The sequence below is a fragment of the Calliphora vicina genome, chromosome 3 (genome assembly GCF_958450345.1).
Source record: "Calliphora vicina chromosome 3, idCalVici1.1, whole genome shotgun sequence".
In the NCBI taxonomy this organism is placed as follows: Eukaryota; Metazoa; Arthropoda; class Insecta; order Diptera; family Calliphoridae; genus Calliphora; species Calliphora vicina.
Window position 1 is genome coordinate 99950817 of NC_088782.1, and position 10634 is coordinate 99961450.

The 10634-nt window shown below is 31.8% G+C and overlaps 1 pseudogene; it reads right to left on the reverse strand.

Moving 5' to 3' along the window:
- Positions 1–3111: 3111 nt before the first annotated feature.
- Positions 3112–6886, reverse strand: LOC135955645 (uncharacterized; annotated as a pseudogene).
- Positions 6887–10634: the final 3748 nt, after the last annotated feature.

Here is a 10634-nt window from a genome sequence, read left to right on the forward strand (position 1 = left end):
AGTAAACAATTAAATTCAAGTGTTTTATTATATGCATATAACATAAATATCGAAATCAAAAGTTTAAAAGACTAATATTAATTTTTTAATCCGTTTTTTTTCACCAAAAAATAAATTTAAAAAACAAAAAAAATTTTTTAAAGTTTAAAAAAAAAATTTAAATTTAAAAACAAAATTAAAATAACAATTCGAAAAAAAAAATTAAAAAAAATAAATTTTGTTTACCTAAAAATATTTAAAATTTTTATTTGAAGTGTAAGATTCGGCACATCCGAATATAGCTCTCTTACTTGTTATAGAGTAATTATTATTTGAATGATAATTTTTATTCATATGGGTTTGGGGTAGAGTTTCCAAAAAACCAATGAAATTAAAAAATTGAAAACCGATGGTTTCGGTTTTATTTCGGTTTTGTGATCATTTTTTAAATATTAACCCCCAGTAACACGAAGTCTGGTTATGTTTTAACTAATAGTTATACTGACAGTTTTCATACAAAAATTATTTTAACCGACAGTATAACTATTAGTTAAGGCATAACCAGACTTCGTGTTAACGGGGGTAAGTGTTATAGAAACCAAATCAGTTGATAGGAAATGCTATACAAATTTAAAATTCAAACTTGACAGGTGTATAAGAGGATAAAGGAAAATTGTTACCCATTCTATTAATATATTAAATTAGTTAGCTTATATACATTTAAGTTGGTAAATGGTATTGTGATACTAAAAAAGGAGAACTAAACCAAATTAAGGAGTACTTTTTCGTTCTTCAAAATGTTATTTTTTGAATTGTCTATAATATGCTAATATCTAGAAATTACTTTGATTTCAAAATTCAAGCGTGGAAAATTGATACTTTTTCTTTTATCGGATATTTGAAAATATACTAAGACTTTGTTATAAACATGTTGTATTATGTTTTTAATAAATTAAATAAATAATCAGGTCAGGAATTACACGTAAGATCAATAATTTTAAATGAGTCTGTGTCATTCTTCTTCAAAAGATTTACTTGCCTAGCGTGCTATATTATCTGTAGCAATCTGAATGCAAAATACCATCACACATGGCACTTTGCATTTGCTTCACAAATCAGTCTGTTTGGATGGGAAACATGTTGAAATAATTGCTGAAAACAGTGTTCGTATTTGATGAGCATTTGTGGAAAGCACACATATCCCAATGAGTGTCATTCTCCAACCATCGCAAGCGTTGACACACTTCTCTATATGTGTCACACAATTAACCATTTAAAGTTCGCAAATCTTGGAATAACTAATAGCGCGAATTTCGGCACATTTAAAAAATCCTAGTTGGCGGTCCACAACTCGTTGTAAGACATTCTCCTCAGTAAAGTGCATTCGTTGACCATAAACAACACTTGGATTTCATTCATGAATGGAAAATGAAAAAATGTGCCAAATTGCTTTGTTACTGCTAACATAGCGGCCCATTTGAAATTGAGTGACTTCTTCGTAGAATTCTCAGCACTAACTCAGCCATATCACTGCCTTTGGTTACATATTTGCACATGTATTTGATAAGTCCTGGCGTTCTACGATTGTAGATAGGCGTAGGCGTGGTCAATTTTTCTTTCAGTAAAAACTTAAATTCGATTACTACGAGCATTTCAACAAAAAATTAGCCAAATCGGTGCAGCTTTTTTCCAATTTTAGATAAACCGAAAAAAGTGGGCGTGGTAAATTTTTCTTTCCGTAAAAACCTAAGTTGGACTATGATGAATATTTCAAAAAAAAAATTGTCCGAATCGGTTCAGGCGTTCTCAAATGATGCAATTACCAACGGACGACATTTGATTTTTATTTATATAGAAGATAGATTTGTCAAGTATAGACACAGGGTAACTAAAAGCTTCTTATTAATAATGTGTCAATAATTTAATAATTAGAAGATTTATTAATTGTGAAAATATTTATGTAAAAGTTATATGAAATTATGAATAATATAACTCTTGGCGTTTTTTTATTTTATTAATTAAATACACTTTAATTGGAATTATAAATTGTACCATTTTAATATCACTTATTTTACATAAACAAATTATAACAAAATAGAAAACGAAGAAAAACATCAAATCAAAGCTAGGAAGCATGGTAAGTAAATTATTTTATTTAAAAATACAAAAATAGATACAAATTTGTTATTACAGGAATTAGAAAATGAAACTTCACCCTCAAAGAAATCTCGGCCAAAAGCAAAAGTGTCAATCATATGGAACTACACATTAAAATGTATTGCTTTGGTGGATGCCGAACCTTGTTTGTGGGATGCCGGTGGCGATGGCTACCACAATAAATTATTAAGAGACAATGAATGGAAGTGCATTGACTTAAATTTTGAAAATAAATATTTTGTTTCAGATCTGACGGCAAAATGGACAAATTTGCGTATACAATATAGAGGATATGCCGCCAGCCAGGTCTAAAACAAAATCAGGGCAAGGGACAGTAGACGCTTCAAATTGGAAATTCTTTAGCGTTATGTCTTTTGTTGACCGTGCTGAGGATCTACAATCCCAAGAGACTATTTAAAATTTTCTACTTGAAGCTGAAGATAAAAGTAAATATTTATTAATATCTGTTGTATATGTACATTTTTTGTATTTTTTTTCCAGCAGTTGATGAATCTACAACACCGCCTTTATCGCAAAATTCACTCTATTCACAAGCTCGAAACTCACAATCAGCAGTAAATAGCTGATACAATGCGGGAGACACCAGTGACTATACAGGAACGTCAGCAAAAGGCGTGTGACCCAAATGTCACATTTGCTAACTATTCTTCGCCTTCATCAGTTATTTCTTGTCTTATTTCAGCAGTATTAACGCCAATATAGGACCGATGTGGCAGCAGATTGTACATACTGTTATTAATTTGTTCATTGCGCCATTCTCCTCAAAATTATGGTTCCATCTTTTGCATAACTGTATATAAGATTTGGGTAAAAGTAATTATGCAGTGCACAGCATGCGCAGGTTATTTTTCGAAATTTTGCTGGTTCAAGCATTATTGGGAAACGTGCCGACAAAATGCCAAATGCATTTTTTATTACTCGTCGGGATCTTGATAGACGGTAATTAAATACTCTTTAAATACAATTTAGGTTTCGTACACTAAACGGTTTCAGCAAATGTGGTGATATAGCGAAAGCATAAGCTGCCACAAGCTCAAACGCAACTGGAAGATTCCTTGATGGCAGAGGCTCAGGTGAAGGCAATTTTAATCGATTATTTGTTAGCGCTTCATAAAAGGAAAATTTACGAAAAACACCTCCGTCGGAGACTCGCCCATTTGTAGCAACATTTATGTACAAAAACCTATATGCTGCATCAGAAATAGTCATTAGCAATAGCTGTGGGTTCCTACAAAAACAAAAACAAGTTAGACTGAAATAAAAGTGAAAAAAAAAATACAAATTTTAAATATTTTTAGGTAAACAAAATAATTTTTTTTTCCAAAGTTGTTTTTTTTTTAATTTTTTGGAAATTATTTTTTTCGAATTGTTATTTTAAATTTAAAAAAAATTTTTGGTTTTAATTTTTTGGAAAAAAAAATTTTTCAAATTATTATTTTAATTTTTTTTTTAAATTTAAAAAAAAAAATTTTGGTTTTTTGTAGGTCCAACTTACGTCGTTGCAAAAGTCTTTGAAATATCTGTCATTAGATATCCATATTGTCTGTATTAATGACTTAGTAATCCAGATATATGTAGGTCAAAAATAGGTAAAAAATCGAGTTTGTCCTGGTTTCTTCCTCATATCTCAGCCATTTGTGGACCGATTTTGCTGATTTTAAATAGGAAACTTCTCGAAAGCATGCCTGACCGAATTATTGAAGATTTGGATCCCGAAGATATCTAGGGTCTTCAGAAAATTGATTTCAATAGACAGACAGACAAACAGACGGATATAGCTTAATCGACTCCGCTATCTATAAGGATCCAGAATATATATACTTTATAGGGCCGGAAAATTATACTGTGGAAATTACAAATGGAATGTTGAACTTATATATACCCTTCTCACGATGGTGAAGGGTATAATAATATAAAGGGAAAACAAAAGGATTGAAAAATAAAAACCTTTATAATTGTAGAAAATGCTTCCCGAATGAGCTGGTGCAGTCATCACAACATGCTTTCCATCTAAAGCGCCAATGCAGTTAGGAAATTTCCAAGTTTTAAGAAATTTATTGGATACTTTTTTCCAATCTTCTCCTTCTGATGGCATCTACATACATATGTATGTATAAAACTTAACTAAGTGTAAATCTAATTATATACATTAGACCGTCTCACTTTTAATTTTTTTGCAATTCCTTCAAGCACATCGATTTTCTGAATCTACTCTAAAAACCAAGAATTTTGGTGTATAACACTTAAATATGGATGAACGGCAAAATGCATTTTTTTCATAAAATTAAAAAAATCTTGCTATAGTAATTTGCTTCTAACTCAAGTAATTCTTAACGGATTTGAACCTAATTGCAAGCATTAGAAAGCTAATTAAATTTCCTAAATGTTCCTTAAAGCAGCATTGCCATTTTGTTTGACGGTTGTTTATTCATAGCATTACAATTTCAGATTTTCAAATACAAACTTATCATTTTTTTTTTAATTTTTGCTTACCTTTTCTTATATAAAAATTGAACGAGGCAAAATTTTTATATTCTGTAAATGCAGTATAGTAGAAAATTTTAAGGTGAAGATTTTGATGTAAATAACAATAGCATTTTGTTAAGACTAAAGTTGTTTATTTGTAAATTTGCTTCAATTTCATAAATACATTGATATAAAGTAAGAAGAGATTAATGTTGGTTTTTTATTTTTTCAAATTTGATAAAATTGTACTTTTGTTGCAGTTCTATTTTTCGACTATGCTGCCTCGACGCCCCACAGTGGGGGATCTGAAAAAAAAAGTGGAAATAAATCTGTAACTTCTAAACGAATAGCCCAATTTTAATAAAATTTTCCATGGCTATAGAGGAGGTGTCGATAAGTTTAAGTTTTGAATTTGGGCTTAAACAACCAAGGGGGGCCGAGCCACAATGCCCCAAAATGGGGCACCTCGGGTATATCAAAAATTAAAAATGATGCCAAATTTTTGTTTGCGATCCGATTTGAAAGATTTTTATATATATGGAATGTACTAGACGAGATCTACAAAAAACATTGCTTTAGCCATATATTATCTCTTATAGTTTACGAGTTATTCGCATTTGAAAAGTAAAATTTTATTTTTTTTTGCCTACCTTGGTCTGCCATTTTGCTAATAATATATATATATATAAAAATCTTTCAAATCGGATCGCAAAAAAAAATTTGGCATCATTTTTAATTTTTGATATACTCGAGGTGCCCCATTTTGGGGCATTGTGGCTCGGCCCCCCCCCCCTTGGTTGTTTAAGCCCAAATTCAAAACTTAAACTTATCAACACCTCCTCTATAGCCATGGGAAATTTTATTAAAATCGGGCTATTCGTTTAGAAGTTACAGATTTATTTCCACTTTTTTTTTCAGATCCCCCACTGTGCGGCCTTCGGAATTTGATCTATTTTTTTATCAAAATTTAAAATTTGGGCCACATGTTCTATAATCGCAAAGCTGGGATCAGAAAACGGAAAGCAGCCTTGGAAACCTCGATATGTTCGCTAGTTAACCATAACGTATTTGTTGGCGTCTGTCCGGTGTAACAACTATAATATTGTTTCTCGTGTAGACATATTTCGTTTGACAACTACATATGGCAACTTCTTACAAGTGTGATGAGTTTTGCTGCTAGATCTAATAATGTGTGGCTCGACCGTATCACTCTTAAACTACTACTCAAACTTATAAGAAGCCGACAGACGCCAAAAATATAAAACTAAAGATAACTAAAATAAAATAAAAGAAACTATTTAAATAATAAGTTAAAAGAAAAATAAAAGTGTAAAATAATAAACTAAAACAAAAACCAACACAAAAGCTGTTTAATTAAAGAGACAAAAATAAGGGTGGTTTCTTCTTGTGTGCGAGATTTGAGAGAGCAGAACAACTTTGGCCCTGACCTGCCACAACAACTGAGGAAGCTACCGGAGACTGCGTGTCCAGCTAAACAGAAACCCATTGCTACAGGTAACCGGGAAATATTGCAACCCCAACAGTATTTTCCCAGCCCCGATGGAAATGTGGGCCCTATTGGCAAAATTGTAAAAATATAGTTTTTTGGAATTTCGCTCCAATTTTTTTAAAAAGGGTGCCATTTCGTCCAACAAAAATATAATTTTATCAAATTTGAAAAAATAGAAAACCAACATCAATCTCTTCTTACTTTATATTAATGTACATATTTATGAAATTGAAGAAAATTTACAAATAAACAACTTTAGTCATTTCATCATTTCAACCAAAACTGCAATTTTTATTAACAAAACGCTACTGTTATTTACATCAGAAATTCAATCAGAAAATTTAATTAGCTTTCTAATGCTTGTAATTAGGTTCAAATCCGTTAAGAATTGTTCAAGTTAGAAGCAAATTACTAAAACAAGACTTTTTAATTTTTTTGCCTAAAAAAACGAAAAAGTGTTATACACCAAAATTATTGGTTTTTAGAGTAGATTCAGAAAATCGATGTGCCTGAAGGAATTTCGAAAAAAAGTGTAAAAACTGAGACGGTCTAATATACATACATATTTAAACATACTTTTAAATATTGGGGTTGTAGAACTTTAAAAATAGCATCGCACACTTCTGGAACTATCGTTGAAATGGTATTGTGTGGAATTCGGCAAATGTACTGCAATGACCTGAAGCTTTCACCAGTTGCCAAAAATCGCAAGGTAATTGGTAAGCGTTCAGAAGCTGAAATTGGCAAAAGCATTTTTGTTGTCGTTTTGGTTATGAGAGGAGCAACTAAAGATAACTTAAGGCAACAATAATAAAAAGATTGATTTGATTTCAACAAAATAGTCAGCTTACCAAGTAGTCGAAGTCTCTTGCTCGCATGCGAAGACAATTTTATATAGGGAAGGTGTTTCTTCCCGTTACTCCTTTAATAATTTTGCACAGCATCCTTCCTCATTTCGACGACGCATCCAATCACGAATCCAAATGCGTTTCTTTTTTTGGTTAGATTAATTTTCTTCTTCCAATGAGAACTACTGATGCTGCTCCACACCATAAAATAAAAAACTCATTGAATTCCATTTTACTTTGAACACTGTGCGAAATTTCTGTTTATTGATAGTTTGATCAAATAATATTTTGAACAATGAGCACACTCTAATCTGACCGCGCGTCAAATATGTTTTTCCATATATTTCATCCAACAAAAAACTTCAAATAAATGCGTGTAATGTGAACAAATAATTAATAATGAATTTGGTTGCAAAATTTGTGAGTAAATACGAGCAAATATTTTTTTACAAATATTTGCCATGTGTGTGATCTTACCTTAATAAGAAACAACTTATCAAAGAAGATAATATCGCTCAAAATGGATAGAGCTATACGACACGACCTATCAATGTCTGGTGTTAATGCAAAAATAATAGATAAATTAAGTTTTTTCACTATCAATGAATGAAATTTGTGTGCCACAGACAGTGGTTAATCTTAAACTAGATGTCGAAGAAGTTTTGAGTGAATTTAACATATCTAAAAAACAAATATATAAAATCACTACAGACAACTGTCGAAATATGCTGAAGGCAGTTGATATGCTTGCTAAGACAACGCACGAAGAGACTTGTGTCCAAAAGGACTCTGAAGAAACATTATTTAACCTTGAAGAGTTTGAGAATGATTTCAACGCAGAACATAGAAATATTGTTTCTGTTAAGTGTGCAGCTCACACCTTGCAATTAATCGTAGAAGACTTTTTAGGCAAAGCAAACATTGTTTCAGTAGTTGAAAATGCGAGACAAGTAGTAAAAACTTTAGCAACGCCGAAGTGAAGGTAAGTGAGAATAAACGTTGAGGCTTAAAACGGCTTTGTTTATACATTTTCCTTTGCTTAGACAAGTCTTACAACTGCTTAATCTAATAATCTGAAACATCCTTAAAATTACAAGGAGAGCAGCTTATAAAGCGTGGTTTGGACTTGAGGTGAAACTAGAATCATTAAACACAGAGTTATCAACAACCATACTTGATATTTTTGGATCCATGATTTCGACGCTTGCTTCCACAAAATAAAAAAGAAGAATCAACAAATCACATGAAAATGCTGACAACGTAATTGAACAGCTTAGATCAGGTTTGAAAATGTCTATGCTAATATTTACTTACTATAAACGTCGGTAGTTTTGTTACATTTCAGGCCAATAAAGAGCAATTGGTGAAATTGATTTATTGATGAACCTTCAAATATGAGCACTTCTTCATTGGTTCGCCAACCTTACTAAGCTTCGAAGTTGACCCGTCATCAGAGGATGAAACTCCAAGTGTTGGGTCAAAATTGAGTTTAAATACTTTGGCTGAAATTGACACCTACCCAGAAGGAAGAGTTGACGTCGATGCCAACCTTTTGGAATATTGGGAGGAAAAAAAATATACGTTTCCATTTTTAAAGCAGTTAGCAGATAATGTACACGCTGCTCCAGCAACTTAATTTAGTATCGAGCGCGCATTCTCACATTAAGATTAGTTCAGATGATTCCTTAAGATCGTTAAACAAAAATTTTAATAAATGAACTCCAAGACTTTGTATGTCTATTTTTTCATTCCATTCGATCATTTAAATGGAAAAAGTGTTCTACAGACAGGTCCATTGGGGCACATAAGTATATATAATGTTAAAGACGACGCTTTCGCCTTTCTTCTGCTCTTTAGAAATCAATGTGTTTATTGATGAAACTTCAAATATGAGCACTTCTTTATTGGTTCGCCAGACCTTACGAAGCTTCGAAGTTGACTCGTCATAAGAGGATGAAACGCCAAATGTTGGGTCAAAATTGATTTTAAATACTTTTGCCGAAATTGACACCTACCGAGAACGAAGAGTTGACTTCGATAATATCCCTTTGGAATATTGGGAGGAAAAAAATATACTTTTCCATTTTTAAAGCAGCTAGCAACAACTGAAGTTAGTATCGAGCGCGCATTCTCAGCATTAAGACGCAACCTTTCAGATGATTCCTTAAGATCGCTTATGTTTGTTAAGTTAAACAAAAATTTTAATAAATGAACTCCAAGACTTTTTATTTCTACTTTTTCATACAAAGTATTCTACAGATAGGTCCATAGAGGTAAAAATGTATAATAGGGTTAAAGACGACATTTTCGCCTTTCTTCTGTTAGTAAAATTTGTTTAACCCCCTTTGACTCTCAAAAGTTCTATTCCACTAAAATTTAAATTTGACTAAAATATCGTACCTGAGAAAACACTTAAAAACACTGTGTATAATTTTTTGAGTCATGGAAATATAACCATCTGCGGACACCACTACGTGATAAAAGACAAAAAAAGTGCCGTGTCTCCCAGTTTTGCACAAAGTCATGCACTTTTTTTATGGGCCCCCAATAATTTGGGGCCTCTGTGTCATTTTTGCAAAAACGTTATAATTTTCTCAGGCACATGTCTTGCAAACTGTTCGGTATTATGATTTACTCTCTGAGGCAAAGCTATAGCACTTAGCATAAAGAACAAAAATTGTGAACTTATAAAAGCAAAAAACGTCTTCCTCAAGATAAAAATCGCAAAAAACTTCAAAAAATTCGATTTGTTTTACCTTTTTCCCCCTGTACGGTAGCTAGCATACCGTTCTAAATAAAACGAAACAATCAACTACAAAAATGTACCCAAGATCTCAATAAACAAATTCCTAGAAGATATGAACTTCCTAGGAATGATTGTTGACACTGTTTAGGAAGGGCGATATAAGTTAGTAAGAAAAACCTACAGAAATTAAGTATTTTGGGCCATAAACTATTAAATTATTATAAACTAAAGCATACTTTTAGGTAGCTCTAAAAAATTTCTTAAATTATTTAGAATTTTTTAAAGTTTTTTGCGATTTTAATCTGAAGATGAAGTTTTTTTGATTTGATATGTTCACAATTTTTGTTCTGTATGACAAGGGCTACAGCTTTTCAAAATTACGAACCGCTTGCAAGATATGAGCCTGAGAAAATTATCACTTTTTTGCAAAAATGACAACGATGCAAGTCATCTTGAATAGATTGATGCTTTAACAATGCTACCAAATTAAACAAAACAATTGTGCAAAAGACAACATAAAAGAAAATATAGAAAAACAAACAACAACTCAAATGGTTGATGAAAATAGTAATGCTACTGTGATCAATGTGACAAATAGTAGTATTGATAATATTAACTCTATAAGAACCGGTGATGAAAACCAATTAAGTTCAATGCTGAAAAATACTGGCGCCATACCACAAACTACTGGTGCCATAAACAAAAATAATCAAAGTATAGTGAAAAACACGGGAAAAATCCTAACAGGTATGGACCGTTACATCACTATAACTAAACGCAAGTCCAGCCCTAGGACATCAAAATTGGAACCAAATCCAAAACAGGCGAAGAAAAATCCGGTAAGTCAAAATCGTTTTGCAATTCTTGTCAATCAAGAAAGTGAAAAAACACCCGCAAAGCCTGTAAC